The sequence below is a fragment of the Vulpes lagopus genome, chromosome 3 (genome assembly GCF_018345385.1).
Source record: "Vulpes lagopus strain Blue_001 chromosome 3, ASM1834538v1, whole genome shotgun sequence".
Classification (NCBI taxonomy): domain Eukaryota; kingdom Metazoa; phylum Chordata; class Mammalia; order Carnivora; family Canidae; genus Vulpes; species Vulpes lagopus.
The window spans coordinates 270,498-289,502 of record NC_054826.1 but is presented as its reverse complement, the minus strand read 5'-3'; the positions used below and the strand labels follow the sequence as shown (position 1 = coordinate 289,502).

General features: G+C 45.9%; 1 non-coding gene across 1 annotated transcript; it reads right to left on the bottom strand.

Moving 5' to 3' along the window:
* Window positions 1–16,708: 16,708 nt before the first annotated feature.
* LOC121488420 lies at window positions 16,709–16,815 on the bottom strand. Its single transcript, XR_005987049.1, has one exon. It is a non-coding gene; the product is annotated as a U6 spliceosomal RNA (small nuclear RNA).
* Window positions 16,816–19,005: the final 2,190 nt, after the last annotated feature.

The following is a 19,005-nucleotide window of genomic DNA, read 5'->3' as shown; positions in this document are numbered from 1 at the left end:
TTTTTAATAAGAAAAAAGTAAGAGCCATAGAGGGACTCAGACTCTGCTATGGAAGCCTGGGCAAAGGCCCGCCTCCCCCAAAGGAGAAGGTAGTGGCACCACTGCTGTCCCCCCCTCAGGTGCAGCTGTGAGGCACCCGGCAGGGAGGCCCCGTAGTGTCCGGCTTTCCATTGGAGCTCGGGCCTCATCTCGGGTCAGGAGATCGAGCCCCGGGTCGGGCTTTGTGCTGAGGTGGAGGCTGCTTAAGACTTCCTCGCTCCCCTGCCCGCCCAAGAGATAAGCCAAGGGGCAGGCAGGCCGAGACCACCATACCTTAGTGATGGCTGTCGGCCTTCCCTCCCTCCTGCCTTCCCTCCCTCCTGCCTTCCCTCCCTCCTGCCTTCCTTCCTTCCCTCCTTCCTTCCTTCTTCCTTCCTTCCTTCCTTCCTACCTTCTTCCCCTCCTCCTTCCTTCCCTCCTTCCTTCCTTCTGTCCATCTTCCTGCCTCTGTCTCTGCCTGTCCTTCCCTTTCTTTCTGGAAGGAGGGAGCCGTTCTCTGCAGCTCATGGGTGTTTCACGAGCATCCAGGGAGCAAGGGATCTTTTGTATTTCCTCAGATCCATGCAAATTTCCTTGAGGTTCTGGAGAGCCGTCTGCGTTCGCCTGCCCGTGGGTACAGCCCCGGATCCCTTCCGGAAGGTGGGCAGCGCTTGAGCTGGGTAAGGGCTGGGTGCAGCTCCCACCCTGGGGTGGGGCTCGGCCCACATGAGGGTCAGCAGGGGAGTTCAGGTGAGGATGGGTCCTGAGCACTGAGGCCTCCTGGCACGGGGGCTCCTGAATTCTTCGAGGTGGTGCCACCTGGAGCCGCGCCTGCTGTACCAGTTGCTCTCAGCGGCTCGACGGCTGCCTGAGTCAGGTGCTCCCCTACCTGCGTTTGCTCCCCTACCTGACTCGTGTGATGTCCTCAAAAGCACCCACAGATGCTCCTGATGCAAAACCAACTCTTGCAACACTCGCACCTGTAGAGCTGTGAGCCGCCGGGGCCTCCGCAGGTAAGGGCCTCTGCGGGTTTTCCAACGTCCCCCCACACGCGGTCGGGCCGGGAGTCCTCAGTTCCTGACCCTCGGGAGAGGGCGTGACCCCAGGGGACCAGGCCGCGGCCTACCCTTGGCCGGGTTGCAAAGGCCACGACAGGTAGGCGTGTGCTAACCTCGGAGCAGCTAAAACTCTGAATGTCTCTGGCGTTGTTCACGCTCCGTTGGGGGCGGAGGGGGGGGTGAGGCTTCGCACACAGATGAATTCCTTGTCACTCCATACGTGAATTGTATTTGGATAGTTGACAGTAGGCATGATTTTCCCACCCGTTTTGTATTATAGGTTTAACCTCCGGGAATCTCAGAGAATAATGTTTATAGTTGTCTAATGGAACCAGGAAGACTAAGAAAATTATTGAAAACTTAGAAATAGAAGGAATTATTGGGTGTCCTTGCAGTACGGTGCAGAGAGTTGTCCCAGCAGGTCCACCTGGGATTTCAGGGACGGACACCTTTGTGTGACTTGTATTTACTATTAATTAGGATATTTTACGACTCTGTAAGGGTTGTGGTTAAGTTGTAGCAAAGCGACAACAACCCCAGTAATTGCTGTCTGGTAGAAAGATATAAAAAAAAATATATCATTTATCGCTCAGTAAAATATTAAGCAGTTTGTGTCTAAACTAACAACTAACTGTCATTTTTGTAAAAAAAAAATGCCTTTCTCAGTGACTATATAAAATTCTCTTTCTCAGATGTTTGAACTAACTATATCATTTTTTATTTCTTCATGAATGAGTTAATATATTTTGGACACAACTTCACTTAATATTTGTGTTATGCTTTTAACTTTTTGAAAATATAATTTAATGAGATTTTTATGGATATAATTTTATCCTTTATTTAACATAAAAATTGTTCAAGGAACATATGCTTACTATAATAACTTAATTTTTTCATTTAATATATCATGGACTTATGACTAGGTCGATGCCTATAAATCTAACTTTTTAAATAGCTGTATAATATTTCATAGTATGCATGACTATTATCTATCTGATTATTTTATTGTTGATGAATATTCTATTCTAGTACTTCTAATTTTTCCTATGTAATGAAAAAATAATAAATTTATGAATAAAATAAATTTATTTTAGAATTTATAATGTTAAACAATGGACTAACTACTGGGATATTTTGCTATGTTAAAAAAACAAGTATCTGGCTTGCTAAATAAAATTAGAAAACTTTCTGAGTCTCTCTGAGCACCTATTGTTATCTTTTTACATTAAAAATGTGGGCGCCCAGGTGGCTCAGTGGTTTAGCACTGTCTTCAGCCCAGGGCATGATCCCGGGGTCTGAGGATCAAGTCCCACATTGGGCTCCCTGCGTGGAGCCTTGGAGCCTGCTTCTCCCTCTGCCTGTGTCTCCGCCTCTCTCTCTGTGTCTCTCATGAATAAATAAGTAAAATCTTAAAAAAAATAAAAATAGGTGTCTAAATCACAGACTTATTTGTGATAATTGAATAGATTCATATTTTGCAAATTCATTAATTTATTGCTTGAGTCTTATGGGATGAGTCTTATTGCTTGAGTCTTATGGGATGAACTGTGTCCCTCCAAAATTCGCATGTGGAAGTCTTAGCTCTCAGCACCTCAGAATGCAGCCGTATTTGAAGATAGGGCCTTTAAAGAGATAATTCAGGCAACAAGATATATTCGCTGTGAAGTTGCCGGAGGAAGACAGTCATCTACAGCCCAGGAGAGAGGCCCCAGGAGAAACTGACCCTACTGACACCTTCGTCTCAGACCTGCAGGCTTAGGGACTACAAGACAATAAATGTCTGCCGCTTGAGCTGCCCAGTGTGTGGTGCGGGTTATAGCAGTCGGAGCAAGTGGACACAGCCCTCTTAGCTCCCCCCAGAAAACATTTGGCTAAAGACAAAGAGCTCTTGGGCAGGGTGCCTGGGTGGCTCACTTGGTGAAGCGTCTGCCTGCAGCTCAGGTCATGATCTCAGGGTCCTGGGGTCGAGCCCCGCCTCGGGCTCCCTACTCGGGGGGAGTCTGCTCCTCCCTCTCCCTCTGCCCCTCTCCCTGCATGTGCATGCTCCCTCTCAAATAAATAAGAAATATCACATTTTTAAAAAGACTTGAATACAATGATTATTATAAAGGTATTCTGAGCGAAAGCATTATAAGGTTTTCCCTCCATATGAGCAGCGTTTTCTTTACAGATATAAAGCAGCAAAGACAACAAATATCCCGCATTTCCCTTCTCATTCACTCAGAGATTCTCTTTTCTTCTCCGGATTTTCAGAGTAGCTCTCAATCAAATTATTGTATCACCAAGGACCTTTTATCCTGTTTTGAGCATATATATAAGTTTTATATATGTCATTTTATATATATTTTATAGACAAATGTATGTTTACTTATTTGTTTTAAAAATGTTATTATTGAAGCACAGTTGGCATAGAGTGTTGTGGTAGTTTCAGGTGTACAACACTGTGATGTGACCGTCTATACATCACTCGTTGCTCACCACAATCAGTATAGTCACCATCTGTCACCCTACAACATTATTACAATATTATTGACTATATTCCCTATGCTGTACTTATCATCTCTATGATTTTTTAAAGATTTTATTTATTTATTCATGAGAGACACAGAGAGAGAGGCGGAGACACAGGCAGAGGGAGAAGCAGGCTCCATGCAGGGAGCCCGACACGGAACTCGATCCCAGGTCTCCAGGATCACGCCCTGAGCCGAAGGCAGATGCTCAACCGCTGAGCCCCCCAGGGGCCCTATCTTTATGATTTTTTTTATAACTGGAGTATTTTTATTGCTAATTTGCACAAATATTTCAGATGCTGTTTGTCTCATGATCAAGAGGTTTGTTTACCCACGTGCTAGTTTAGACACAATGTGAAGTGAGAGGCTGAGCAGTAGTTGCCCTTGACCCTTTCTTAACGAGAGGCCAGGCCGTGGGAATACGGAATCATGAGGGTCCTCCCACTGTGTCCCTCATAGGGTCATGCTGTTTCCGGTTATGCCCATGTCTTCAGTGTCCACTCTGAAGGTCTACTTTGCGGCTACTCATGGGGTCTCTTTACCTTGCAGGTGCGCTTTTTCCATTCTTCTTTCTCCAATAAGCTGTGCTTTCAAACCCAAGATTCAAATTTTCTCACACCAGAGTTAAGAAGAGTCTGTGCCTGAAGGGTGGAGAGGGCTCTGAGGTTTGGAAGCTGGTGCGGGGAAGAGCTTCACTTAGGAAGAAGGCAGTGGAAGTTACTGGGGCTTTTAAAAAGTGGTAGGCACGTAAAAACATGCTCAGCATTAGTCATCAGGGAAATGAAAACATCACAATGACATCCTACTTCACATGCACCAGGATGGCTACAATAAAAAAGACAGACAACATATAAAAAAAGTGTTGGCAGGATGTGAAAAAATCAGACCCCTCATGCACTGATGGAGGAAACGTAGAGTGGTGCATCCACTTTGAAACAGTCTGGCACTTTCTCGAAATGTTAACCGTGAAGTTGTCATCTGGCCCAGCAATGCCACATACCCAAGAAAAGTGAAAACATATGTGCACACGAACGTTTGTACGTGGATGTTCACAGCAGCAAAAAAGTGGGAACCACCTAAATGTCCACCAGCTGATGAATGGATGAATAAAATGTCGCACGATCCATACAAGGCACAGCATTCTGCAATGAGGAGGAACAAATTTCCGATAGATGCTACCGCATGGGCGGACCTTGCAGATGGGCTGCTAAGGGAAGGAAGCCAGTCGCAGAGCTCCTCTCCTATGACTCCGTCTACACAAAAAGCCAGAATAGGAAAAATCTACAGAGACGGAGGGTGGACTGGTGACTGGGGGTGGGTGATGGGAGTTACTGCCGACGGGTGTGGAGTCTCTTATTCAGGTGGTTAAAATGTTCCCAAATTGGCCCCGGGGATGTTTGCATATATCTGTGGATGGACTAAAAACCACTGAATTGTATACTTTGAATGAATTAATTGTGTGATATATGGGTCATATCTCAACAAATCTGATTTCAAAAGGTCCTGCTAGGAATCAGGGATTCCTAAAGAGGAGACGCGTTTGCCGAATGACATATGGGCGTCCAGCACGATGGCTTTATGAGGGGTAAAGGCCCACAGTGAAGGCTTTGCACGCCCACTCTTGGCCTTCAAGGGAAGCCTGGAGCTCGTCTTCCGTGTCTTCTGGTACCATTAGCCCCTTAGATTCTCGTATGACACGAATAAATGTCACTCATTGGACCCCCAACATAAATGAGGTCGAATTCCAGTCACTCCAGAAAATTGGGATGTGGAAGCAGGTTTCACTTGTTTTCTTTTATCTCATTGAATAAAATGCATTCCTACCAGTTTTGTTTAAGAGTAGGGTCTCCCGAGTCCGCCCTCCCCCACTCCTGTTTGGGCACGATGGGGCAAGCGACGTCTGAAGAAGTGAGCAGCTCTCCTGGCTTTGTTTTTTTTGTTTGTTTTTTTAAAAGATGCTTCAATACCTATGAGTTTTGCAACTAGATGCCACGTCTTTTGTTTTACCCACTCTCCAAGCTAATATTTGAATTCTGTGACTTTCCCCTTCATGCCTCTCTTGGAGAATCCATCTACTGCACGCTTCTTAATAACTCCACGATGATCAATTTAACATTTAAGTAACCAAAGGGCAGAGACGTGGCCTCGTGTATGAATAAATACTCTTTGGCTTTGTAGAAATGCAATATTCTTTAATTACAGGAATTATCTCCAAGGCAGACAAAGAAGTCTCTGCTCTAGAAAGTCCAAGACACACTGAAATATAAAAAACCGTCGTTAAGGCTCTGTTGACTGGGTGATTAACTGAGAAATGAGAATCAACTAATGTGAAACATTTGGGCCACAGTTTTCAGAGAGAAACTCAATAAGCTGATGTAAAACAAGAAAATTGCTCTCCTTTGTAAGAAACCTCCCCTTTTCAGATACCGCCATGAGATGCCAAGAAGGACGCACAGAGGTGAAAGCTGATTTTCCCTGAAGTGCACGCTGCACGTTCAAAGCCAACATTCTTTCAACAAGATGAATAAGTGCTATTCGTGGCGTTCCCTGGGCAGGCCGACGCCGTGGAGAGCGCGGGTTGAGGGCCACGAAATCCTCAGTTGTCTTCAGAAGTGTTCGAGCGGCGGCCAACCGTAGGAGGAGCTCTGCGCATCTCTTGGTGAGGGGGAGCAGCTTCGGAGGGCCAAGCCATGGAACACAAATCATGTTAGACCAGCCTGGTGGGTAATTACAGGCTGACTGGCAAGCTCACGACCCTTGCGTGAGGCTACGGAGCCTCCCCAACCTCTACCTTGTGGTGCTTAGGAACAGAAAATGTGAGAAATCCTCCCTCCGGGCGACAAGCAGAGGAAGTCAAGTCCAGCTCCATCACCCATTAGAGATGGGGGCGGGGGGGGGGGGATGTAACAGCTTCTGCTTCTTTCCCGTTTTGATGACTGATTAATAATTAAAATTCAATTCATAATTTTATTTATTTGAAATAACAATCGGAATTTATTCCTAAGCCCAGCAATCGTGTAGCCAAAAAATAAGGGATCTGGGAAGGAAAACTGGGTTTGGGTCTGCCCTTTCCATCTCGAGACTCTGGGCAATTCTTTTTACCTCCCAAGATTCAGCATCCATATCCATATAAGGACAGGGCTCAGAGATCCTAAGATGCCTTCAACCTCATGATTTTATAATTTATGAATCTTGAGTTTCAGGGCTGGCTGACTCGCTGATGATTTATCTGAGAAAAATAATATTATTGACTCTCAAACGAAAGACTAATATTTCCTGTGGGGGAAAAATTAATTTTTAAATATCATTAATGTCAAACCAAAGAAAATATCCCGACTCCAACAAGAAATTTAAAGAGTCTGCCCAAAGATAGATGGCTAGGAATTAGCAGTGTGTGAGTTCCCATAATTAACTAAAACTCCACATAGGAATTTTTCTTAATTTATTAAAAATTTCTGTGGTTCTTTTTCTTTTCCAAACTAAATATTCCTCAAGAAATGAAAATATGCTTAAGGAGCATACTTAGCGGGGAGCTACTCTATTGTATTTCCCTACTAATGTTGTCTAACTCTTTATAAATGAAACTGATATTACAAAGTGACAACGACAGGCCACCACCGGCTAATCCACCGTTCACGCTTTCTGTTTAACATCCAGGAAGAAAAGGAGCCGCCAGACATGAAACGCAGGTGCTATGAAATTTGGATTAATTAAATAGATTTCCCTGAGGCCTCCTGGTCACCGTAGTTTAGATCAACGATCAAATTAATATGTAAGATATGGGAGCAAGTGTTTAGGGGTTTACCAGTGAGGATGATTTGGGATGAAAATATCAACAACAGCAATTTGAACTGATGGAAACATTAAGGCACGTCCAGAAGGACGGTGGGATTTGGGGTTGACCTAACTCAGCCCTGTCTTTGCTTCCTGGTGTTCTTTCTTCTCCCCCTCGTGTTGCTCCGTCCTTGTTTGGGATGCTGGCTCCAGAGTCCGACTGTCGTAGGTTTTACCCTGCCTTAACCTCTCCTTGACAGATCCCGGTGCCTAGAACGCAGCTGAATACACCATGAATAATAAAAATCTTGATGAGTGCTGGCATTTACCAAGCTCTCATTACGTGTTCTCAATGTTTTACACATATTGATTCGTTTACTCTTGACCATAATCCTGTCAAGGTAGCCTGGTACTTAAAAAGATATGTCCACAAATTCTTTGAGATGCCTCCTTGCAACAAGTGAGCTCTAGTTTCCTTCTTCCTGAGCATGGGCTGCAGACCCACGCGGTCTGGCTTCCGAGGTCACGTTCTCAGTTCCTTGTACATAGTCACGATGTGACGGGTGTTGGTACCCGGCCCCCTATATTTCAAATTTCTAGTTTTCCTTTTTTTTAAGAGGACCCAAATTTCAGGATTGGTGCATAATTTCAGAGAGATTAAAATGAGGAATTAGCCAAAAATGTTAAAGCCTTCTTCTTTTTTTTTAATGTTAAAGCCTTCTTAAAAAACACTTTATTTGAAGTTAAAAATAATGTTTATATATTTTAGAAGCTATCTGGCATTTATGTATCTTAAGATCTCAGACTGCAGAGTATAGATGTGAGAGGTGACTCCTAGATTTAGGAAAAGCGCAAGGAAGTAACTGACCTTCCACATAGGGAAGGAGATCTGAGTTTGAATTTTGTATTAGATACGAGTTTCTACTCATTACATCTATACTGGTGAGATGGACGAGCACAGTGCAAGTGTGTGGTTTTATGAGTCCTGGTAGGCATAATTCTAGCTATGTTGGGTGTTGAGTGATTTTTTTTAGGTGTAAAGATAAGACTCTATGAGATTATTTTTTGTTCTAAATTCACAGTGACCACTGATCTAAAAATCAAGGAAGCCTCCATTTAATCTCTCTATCATTGTTGAGGTCTCCCGGGGAAGTTCCCACATGGTTTTCCCTTCTCCTTTGCAAATCTCTCAGTTTCCTGCCTCTCGGTTAGAGAGAGAAAGAGGCCCAAAACCAGATTCCTCCCCAGTTTCTCACTTCTTTTTTGTTTTTGACTCTTCAGTTGGGTGAAGGCCAAGGGACAACAAGTGGACTGGCCATGAGGTCCTGAGGCACCGAGTGACTCCTCCTGTTTTACATCGAGAGTTCCTTTCATTTTCTAAAACACCAGAGCCCCGAGAGGGGAACTTGCCTGCCTGAAGTCACCTGAAGAATGAATGATAGAGCATCAAGGTCTGAATATCTTTCTACTGCTGTATAGAGGAATTGCCTCCAAGTGTTACTTGAGGGTGGGATGGTCCTTCCCTCCGCCCTGGGAGGTGACTTATACAAGATCTAGCTTGTATACCTTGTACCATGATTATTCTTATCTCTCTTTTCTCCCTAATGGATTGCAAACTCTTAGAGGGAGAAAAATGGGAACAGTGCCTTGCCTAGATCATAGCTCAGTACATCCAAAGGCTACTGATAATTAAAAGCCTTTTAATTATCAGTTAATAAATTAATTTTTAATAATTAATAATAATTATTATTATATTATATAATTATATAATTATATAATTATATAATATATATATTATAATATAATATATATGGATGGATGGATGGATAACTAGAGCTATAAAGCACCTTAAATTTTCCTAAGTTGCCTTGTTAGATGTACATTGAAATAAGAAAACAAAACGTTATGTCTATTTCGAATTTACAAAACACATGAAATCACCATAGGTATATTGCTTTATATAAAAATTGCTGTAAGAACAAAGGTGAGTTCCAAAAATTCATTTTATTTTCAACTTTTCAGTAATTGACCTATTGATGAAGTTTAACGGTAAACGATGACATATTGGTTTACTCAAAATAACATAGAACTTAAGGTAAAGACTATTTTGTCCTATTTTTAACAAATCTGTATTTTGTCTATTTCTACATGTATAACTCATTTTTTTGGCTTGGCATGGGAAGTTAATTGATGATTAATATATATATCCCGACTTTCCCCAAAAGGATTAGGAGCTATTTACTGCTAAATTATAATGCAAAAAATAAATATACGTGGCTCATAACCCCGAGGTGCTTTTTGGTGCTTATAATATTGTGTTCCAACACCGCAGACCCAGGGAACCAGACTGGAGAAGTGTAAATGAAGGGCATCTGAGTAAGAACAAGGGGATCCCCGGGGGGCTCTGTGGTTTAACGCCTGCCTTCAGCCCAGGGCGTGACCCCGGGTCCTGGGATCGAGTCCCGCATTGGTCTCCCTGCATGGAGCCTGCTTCTCCCTCTGCCTGTGTCTCTGCCTCTCTCTCTCTCTCTCTCTCTCTCTCTCTCTCTGTCTCTGTCTCTTATGAATAAATAAATAAACGAACTTGGGGTGGTGGAAGGGGAGGAGGGTGGGGGGTGGAGGTGAATGGGTGACGGGCACTGAGGGGGGCATTTGATGGAAAGAGCACTAGGTGTTATTCTGTATGTTGGTAAATTGAACACCACTTGAAATAAAAAACAATAAAAAAGAAAAGAATAAAACAAAAAATAAATAAATCTTAAAAAAAAAAAAAGAGTAAGAACAAGCAGTAAAAGAAAGTTCTCTATATCCACAGAAATAAGATGAGTTTGGGTGGGATCATACACATTGATGCCCAGTGGGCACATAGAGATCGACCTTGGCTGGGTCCATCTAGGTGTTGGCTGGGGAATAGAGAATCATGGCTATGAAACTCAAATTTTGGTAGAAACACTTGCAAGTAATTTTACATTATAAAAGTGCCTTTTCATTAAGATTTAATCGACATCAAATCTACCATTTACTAAATGCCCGAGACACCTCATGACGTCTATCAGGTACCCAGTAGGCCAGCCACGGCACACGGAGTCACGCCTCTGATCTTTGGCTTCTGAAGCATCCCTGGTCCCCAGCCAGGGAAAGCTGTCCACTTGTGAGGGATCTTATCTGACTGAGGCGAGCCCATCAAGATAATTCATTTGGGGAATATAAAAAATAGTGAAAGGGAATAAAGGGGAAAGGAGAAAAAATTAGTGGGAAATGTCAGAAAGGGAGACAGAACATGAGAGATTCCTAACTCTGGGAGACGAACTGGGGTTATGGAAGGGGAGGAGGGCGGGGGGTGGGGGTGACTGGGTGATGGGCACTGAGGGGGCACTTGACGGGATGAACACTGGGTGTTATGTTATATGTTGGCAAATTGAGCACCAATAAAAAATTAATTTATATAAAAAAAGAAAAGATAATCTCTGTATCTTAAGGTCAACTGGCTTAGAACTTTAATTGCATCTGCAAAGTCTTTTTTGCCGCGTAGCATAACATAATTATGGGTACGACACCCCGGGTGAAGGTCACGCGGACCACAGTCTGTCTGCCGCAGCTCTGTCTGCAGCAAACAAGTGGCAGGTTCAAGTACCGATTGGTCTAACCGGCCTCGCGGTCTGCACCCAGTACACCACACTACAAACGTTCTATCCACGGATTAGGATAAGAAAAACATATTAGAAAATACTTTGACATTCCCAATAGGATTTGAACAATTCACTGCTGTTGCCATGAAACTATCCATGGTCCTTTCCTGAAATAAATGACTCGAGACTATAATCCAGAAGAGATAAATCAAAGCATTGAATTCGAAAGCGCGACTTTTTATGATACTGGACAAATTCCCAAAGCTTTCTGGGCTTCAGAATGCTCATCTGAAATATGGAGATGATAGGATTAGCCTCCTTTAAGGGCTGCTGTGATGCTGGCATGGGAGAAAGCAGGGGATACAACTCCTAGTGCATCGTAAACACTCAATCAGTGCTGGTCGTTTCACACCCACACAGCAGTGCCCCTGATTCGGTCAAGGCGTTCACCCTGCTTTCCCTTACTGCTTGCTGGACTATCCATCTTGCTTCCCCGACGTGGGCCTCACAAGAACCAGGATCGCGTCTTTTTTCATCGTAGTATTTTTTTATAGCATCGAGCACGGAGCTTGGCACCTATGAAGGTATTTGGCCCCAGCAAGTATTTGCCGAGTGCACGAACGAATAATTTTGGATGAGATCTCTCGACTACTTCTAACATGAGGAGGCGCGGCTGAGACACGGATGACGCCCAGATCTGGCCTGTGGACACTGTGGTTTCTGCCAAAGAGTATGACCATGATAATTCAGCAAGGACGTTTTTCAGATATGTGCTCATCAGTCTTCTATAGAACTCTCAATAAATATCCATTGTAGTTCTAATTTTGAGCATTGTAGATGCTGGTGAAACTTTGACATTTCAGTAGTTCAGAGGATTCCAAACATTTCACTCCTGGACTGAAAGAGCGACCAGGTTGTTTTATTATACTTCCTTTTGAATTAAACACATTCTTCCTGTTTTTTAAAAAATGGCAATGTCTCTTGATAACTCCAGTTGTGGCTTCAGGTGCTTTGCTCTTTCCCAGGGATGTCTTTCATCTGTCATTGACTCGTAACACCAAGCTGCTGGCCTTGGATGAGGACCAGAAGCTGTGCAGAGGGAGCCACCGCCCCTTGGCCCTCGGTGTCACTGCTCTGTGTTCCCTACTCGTCCTTCAAATGCAGTCTCACCACCGGCATTCATCTCCACGGCATTTGGTGCTTTGATACAATTCAAAAAGGAAAAAAAAAAAAAAGACTTCACTCCAATCGATGTAGCATTAAAAAGATTCCTTGGAATAAGAATTAGTATAGAACTAGTGAGACACATTTCCTAAGGCATCATTAGGACCGGGGCCAGAAGTTCCCTATGAAAAAATGTTAATTATAAAAAAAGTTGACATAATTAAATACTGTGGTCTCAGTAACCCTAACACATTCTTGATATAATTATGTGCACGACTATTTTTAATCAAATTGCCGTCACTGTCTAGACAGACTAGTAGGACATCTCAATCTGGAATTTAATTAAATAGAGAGTTTTAAAGAAACTCTAAAAAAAAATACTGTACAGCTTTGGTGTATTGTTTTTGGAGATGTGGTCTGGAGGCGTATGAAGAGCAAAGGAGAATGGCAGTTGTAGAAACAAGATTTTGGGCAAACGAGAGGGAGAAGGAACAGGGCTGGAAGCTACTGTATTTGTGAAAGCACTTTGGGGGATTCTCTGTAACTCTAGTTGCGAACTGGATCCACGTTAGATTTCGTGTGTTTGGTGGTAAAGAGCACTGATGCTTTGGAAAATGGCTGTTCTCTCTCCTATTCATGGTCTCATGATTCCAGTGTCGCCTCTTCTGCTGGCAAAGAGGTCCCTGCAGCGAGGCCCCTTCTTTCATATTTCAGTCGGTTAGTATGTTTTCAAATTAAAAAAAAAAAATCCGTATTTTAGAATGTGGTTTAATTATGGGCCCTGTAAGAGAATCGGAGCTTCCACCTGGAGTCTGGAAGCATCAGACGCAGTTAAGTCACCTACCGTGTAGCTTTACAGTTTGTGGGAAGGGAAGGTCTGTAACTTCTCACGTAAGGTCAGAAGAGCCTTAGAGCTTCCGCCCGAGTGTCCTGGAACCCACTGTGCGGGGTGGGGGGCCCTGGCTGCCGTCAGGGGAGTCCCGACGCCGCCATGCCGTGAGGAAGCCCAAGCAAGCTCACGCACTGCCACAGCTCACAGACGTGCGTTGGGCCCAGACCCCTGCTCGCAGCCTGGGCGTCGTGAACCCACACGTCAACTTCACGGCTCTACTTGACAGGCCCGTTCCAGGAGCAGCACAGCATCAATGTTTGGGGTGAGCCCTGGATTTCTAGGACTGCCAAAGTCCCTCTTCCCCAGCTTCTCATCTCGGGGTTGGTGCGGGCGTGCCCCAGGGCTTTAGCCAGAGTCCGCGTCAGCCTTCGGTTTGCCTTCTTTCAGACCCCATGACGAATTCACCCACAAACACTAGTGATTCTGTGTCCAGCAGCATATCCTCATTTCCTCCTCTTCCTTTCTTTGCACCGCCACCTCTTCCCACAGCCTTCCGAGCAGCTTCCTGCCTCCTTTCCTGCCACCGTCCTATTTCTTACCCACTTACCAGCTGCAGTCCTGTGTTAAGAGTCAGTTGGGTCCCCCCGATGCCTTTGCATACGCACCCGAGGGGCTGGTGAAGGCATGAGTGCAACCCAGACCACACAACAGTGGCCCTAGCTGGTCTCCGGCAGCTGGACCTCACGTCCCTCTCCCTTGGGTGGTTCTGCTGGCACACGAGCCCTTCCTCACCTAGGCACCACGGCACTGGCTGTCCTCTTCCTGGGCCACTCCCATCGGCCTTTCACATCCTCCCCACACGCCAGGGAGGCCTCTCATGATGGTCCCATCCAGCCCTCAATCACGCCATCCTCCTTGTTCACCATAGTGTTTGCAACCAATCAATGTAATGTAATGTAATCTGCGAGCAGGGGTCTGGGCCCAAAATGTAATAATTTTGTAAGTGTGCGTTTCTACATTTAAAATTCATCGTCTAGCTCTTCACAGTGTCCTCGAAGCACCACAAACCCATGGTCCATGTCGACTTCATATTCACCGTCACGTCCTTAGCACTTACCATAATTCCTGGCACATCGGAGATGCTCAATGAGCTGTTCTCACTTAGTTATTCTGCTGAACAAGTGAATAAGTACCAGAGTCTTAGAAAAATCTCAGTAGAGCCACGTACTTGATACAGGAAGAAATTACCAGAGCACAGGGGGAACTTGTGAGGAAGTGTTCTCTTCCATGTGAGCTAGTGTGGAAAACTGGAAACAAAGGCCCCGGTTTGAAGGATTTTCCCTCAGTTCACCAGGGAGACCCAGTCCCCACACATCTCCTTCCTGCCTGGCCTCCTGGACGGGCTGCCCAGCCCGTCACCACCCAGGTTCCTCTCCCTGGAATCCTGCTCCCAAGTCTGGCCTTCTGCCGCCCTCCCTGCCCTCTTTTCACTCATGTCCACCTGCAAAACCACCATTGCAAAGCTCCCTCCCGTGTCCAGGCTGCCTCTCCCAGCAGCTTGAAGCTACAGGTTGCCACCCATCCTTTCTCCCAGGGAATGGGGGTTCCGGGGCAGGGTGGGGAGACGTAACCTCCAGTCCCCAGTCCTACAATTGTGCCCTCAGCACTATTGATGAGATGTCAGGGAGACATGTAGCTCTTGGCTGCCCTCTGGAGCTCACTGTTTTTCTCTGTCCTACCCCGCCTGTCTGGGGCCCTGCAGCCCTAGCGACCACAGTGTTACACCCCAGCCCTGGGTCATCCTTCTATGAGCTCGGGGGTGGGGGGAGAAAGCCCCTGGGCCTTCCTAGGTGATGCTCAGGAGCCCTGATTACCAAACTGCTTACATTTTCTCTTTCCCTTTGTGTTAATCTCTTTAGGTCGAGCGAGTCACAACTGATTAGACATGAAACCCGCTGCTGCTATCAGATTTGAACTCTGTGAAGTGACTCATGAGTCCCTAAAGACGAGCCTTCCAGCAAAGGAAGACTCTGCTTCACCTGCGCCTTGGAGAAAAGGTGTATAAATAAACACCCTAAAAGTTTAACATCTGCTGACCCAGGACTGTCTTCCCGTAGGTAGCTCTCTGGGGGGGGGAGGGGCAGGGGGGGCAAAGCCATGTGCTCTCTGGGGTCAGGATTGGGCTTGTTCTTTTGCCTGATTCTGAGAGCAAGAGGCTATGGGTGGCCCATGGCTGGGGGTGTCTGAGGCTAGAGAAGAAGTAGGATAAGGGACTCCTGGCTGTTTACAGCAGGAGTTTTCGATCTCTTCTGCACATGGAGTCCTACCAAATACTAATAATGCTTGCATCTCCCCGCCGGAGGTTCTGTTGTGATTCATCTCAGGTGCAGCTGGACTGGTGGGACTCAGTCAGGACAGTGTCTCCGGCAACTCTTCAAATGTCCCCCTCTTAGGTCCCCAACCCCCACCTCTCATCTGAAATGTAAAATTCAGATAAATCAGGAACTTCAAAGCACAAACTTGAACTAAGTTGTGGAAATGCAGAATGGCTAATAGGTGCACTTGAGCCCATGATGAAGAAAGGAAACAAGGCCTCAAAAGTATGAATGTCAAAAGCCTTTTACACACTTTTACTCCTGGGTATGAATGGTGATGTTTTGGGGAAGAAATGAGTTGAGAACGATCAAGAAAAAAATCTTGTAATCTTGGGCTGAGGTGGGCAATCTCATCTGTAGAAGTTTTGTGACCTTCTCCCCCATAAATTCGGGCATAAAGTGAGTCCCAGTCCTGTCCCAAGGTGTCTCAGGCATTGCAAAGCCAGTAAAATCTGCTGAGACTCTGAGCCAAGTGGAGCCCTGTGGCCTCTATGGCAGAGGTTTCTCCAAGGGGCATGCAGCTACACGAAAGAAGAGATACAGCTTAACCCAAACTTCATGTCTTAGACCCTCTTGAAGGATATTACCACTGTAAACCCTGATCCAGGCATTTCCACAGCCAATGAAGGGCTCCCTAGAGAATTGTTGTTTTTTTTTTAAAAAAAAAAAAGTATTTATTTATTTTAGAGAAAAAGAGAAAGAGACAGAAGGCACGTGAGCAAGGAGGGGGGCAGGGGGACCATCCTCAACAGACTCCCCGCTGAGCACGGAGCCCGACTCAGGGCCCCGTCCAGGACCCTGATGTCATGACTTGAGCCACAATCAAGAACTGGCCTCTTAACTGACTGAGCCACCCAGGCACCCTTCCAGAGAATTATTTCTTTTTAAAGATTTTATTTATTTATTTGGGAGAGACGAGAGGGAGCATGAGCAGAGAGGAGAAGCAGACTCTCTACTGAGCAGGGAGCCCGATGCAGGACTCGATTCCAGGACCCTGGGATCATGACCTGAGCTGATGGCAGACGCTTAACCGACCGGGCCACGCAGGCACCCCCAGATAATTATTTTTAAGGTTCAGGGAAAAGCGTGGTATTTTATTGCCTCTCGATGAGTTTCAACTTGCCAATAGTCCAGCTATTGAGAAAGAGTGAGTTGGATTAACTCACAAAGATAATAAATTATAGTATGAAGAAAAAAGGAAAGAGGAAGAGGCAGTGTAAATAACGCCATGAAACTTTTTTTTTTTTTTTTTTTTTGTGGAGTTGATGTTGGGGTCTGTGGGGTGGCACATTCCTAATTTAGGACACGGGCACCAATTGGCCTTTAACCAAGACCCATCCAAGAAAGCAAAAATATGGAACGCTTCACGAATTTGCGTGTCATCCTTGCGCAGGGGCCATGCTAATCTTCTCTGTATCGTTCCAATTTTAGTATATGTGCTGCCGAAGCGAGCACAACGCCATGAAACTTTTGACAAGAATTGCAAATCTAATTTGTCTGTCCCCGAAGAGATAAAGAACTGGCCATAGTGCAATGGTGATAAGTTCGCCTTGATGATAAGAAGCGAGGCCAGTGCACAACCTCCATAGCGACTGGGGGAGGAACCAAATAATAATCTCTGAGGAATATGCGACCAGGCTGCCTTGGCTGCAAAGTCAACGAGACACCGGGTCACTGTGGAGAGCTGCAGTTGCTCTGGAATCGAGAAACGTGGGCATGAGGAATAGGAGCAGTTGGGTCGGCCCGCGGGGGCCTTTGTGCTCGGCCTATGTGACTACTTGGCCCTGCACGGCTCGCAGACCATGTACCTGCGCCGGCTACTTGGGATTCCAACGCCTCGTCTCTCATGATGCTTCTGCCTTGATTGTCGTCTCTACCTTTACCTTCTAACCTAAAAGCTCTACAGCCCTTGGAAGCATTAAGAATCCTACATGTTAGGGTTAATGAGAGGCTGAGCCGAGGGCTCTGTCAAAACAGGTCAAGATTTTATTGAGTCGCATTAAAGCTTGACTCTGGTTGGCCTTGAGCACTTTCACCCTCCCTGTCTCCTTGAGGTCAGGAATAATGTGGGAATTTTAATATGATTCCCTACAGCGACTGACTGGATTTCCAGGACGGTAATTAGGGGAGAGGGCGAGCTCCTGCTTGAAGACTGCTTCTTAGGTGTTATCTCCTGTGAAGTGGCTTTGACGGTGCTTTTAAAGTGCCAGCAGCTGTGTCCTTTGAGGGCCTCCCAGGAGAACAGCCTTGGCGCCCTTTGCTAAGGCAAGGGCTGTGGAACATTCTGGGCTGCAATCACACGTCGAAGGAGATCTACCAGCCTGGCCTCACCCTCACATAACACACACTCTAGCTGGGCTGGTAAAGCCCCGCTGGCAGTCTGTAGAGAAGCCTGTCTGATGGGTGGCTGTGCGACTGCGATCGCCTGTGCTCTCCAGATCAGAAATTCGAACGGAACGAGCTGAAACAGGCACCACTTTCTCTTGAGAGTCAGAGGCTGAGTGAGCGCTTATCAGATGCTAATATAAATGATAATTAGATGTGCCCGAGAGCCTCTGGACGCAAGTATAGGGGCTGATGATGTTTAAAAGTCAAAACTTCTAGACTAGAATTTGGGCCATAAATACGCTATTATCTTAGTGCCTGTTCCAAAAACGGCATGTAGTTTCGCTTATTAAAGGGCTAGCGGACGTGCAGCGCCTGGATGGCTCCGCTGGTTGAGCGTCTGACCCCCGATTTGGGCTCAGGTCATGCCCTGGGGATGGTGAGGGTGAGCCCTGCCTGAGGGTCTGTGCTCAGCCGGGAGTCTGCTTGAGGTTCTCTCTCTCCTTCTCCCCCCCCCCCCCCCCCCGCCGCCTGCTCCTCCCAGCTCATCTCTCTCTTTCCCCCAAAAAAACAATTTAAAAATAAATAAATAAAAGTTCAGCCTAAGTTCCAGCGACCTGATATATAATAAACTGTAGGTGCATGTCTCTCTCTACACGTGTGTATACACACCCACGCCCATGCACATGTAGACGTACATGACGCACACACACACGCATCCGAGGATGTAGATACAAAGGAATTTATATAAACGATCCCCGTGTGCGTGTGCGTACATACATAAACTATATGTTCCCCTTCTTAGATATGTTTTTTTCTTTAGGGAGAAAATAATCTTGATGTGGCTGGAGCGGGGTGCCTGTGGATGCTTGTCAGCCGGCTCCTGGATCTAGCACTGAAGTCTCGGCGCGAGCCCCGAGGGACTGGGCTAGACGTAGATCCTCTTAGAGAAGCCCTCCAGGCAGCAGTCACCTGGGGAGGGGCATGGCTCACTGCAAGGGCGACCCCAAGAGAAAAATCGGCCTGTGGTGGTCGCTGAACCAATTTGCTGAAACTTCCCGGTTGTCTCTGCAAACTGGATGGTTGCTGGCCTTGAGGAACACGACGGTGAGCACCAGACGCCGAGCGACGTCGGTCAGTGTGGCTGCTCCACAAAGATGAGGTCTCTGGTGCGGCCGCCCTGGACAGTAGCTTAAAGGAAAACATGATCACACCTGGTATTTAGTCCTTCCTTCTTCCTTCCTCCTTCCTTCCTTCCTTCCTCCCTTCCTCCCTCCCTCCCTCCTTCCTTCCTTCCTTCCTTCTTCCTTCCTTCCTTCC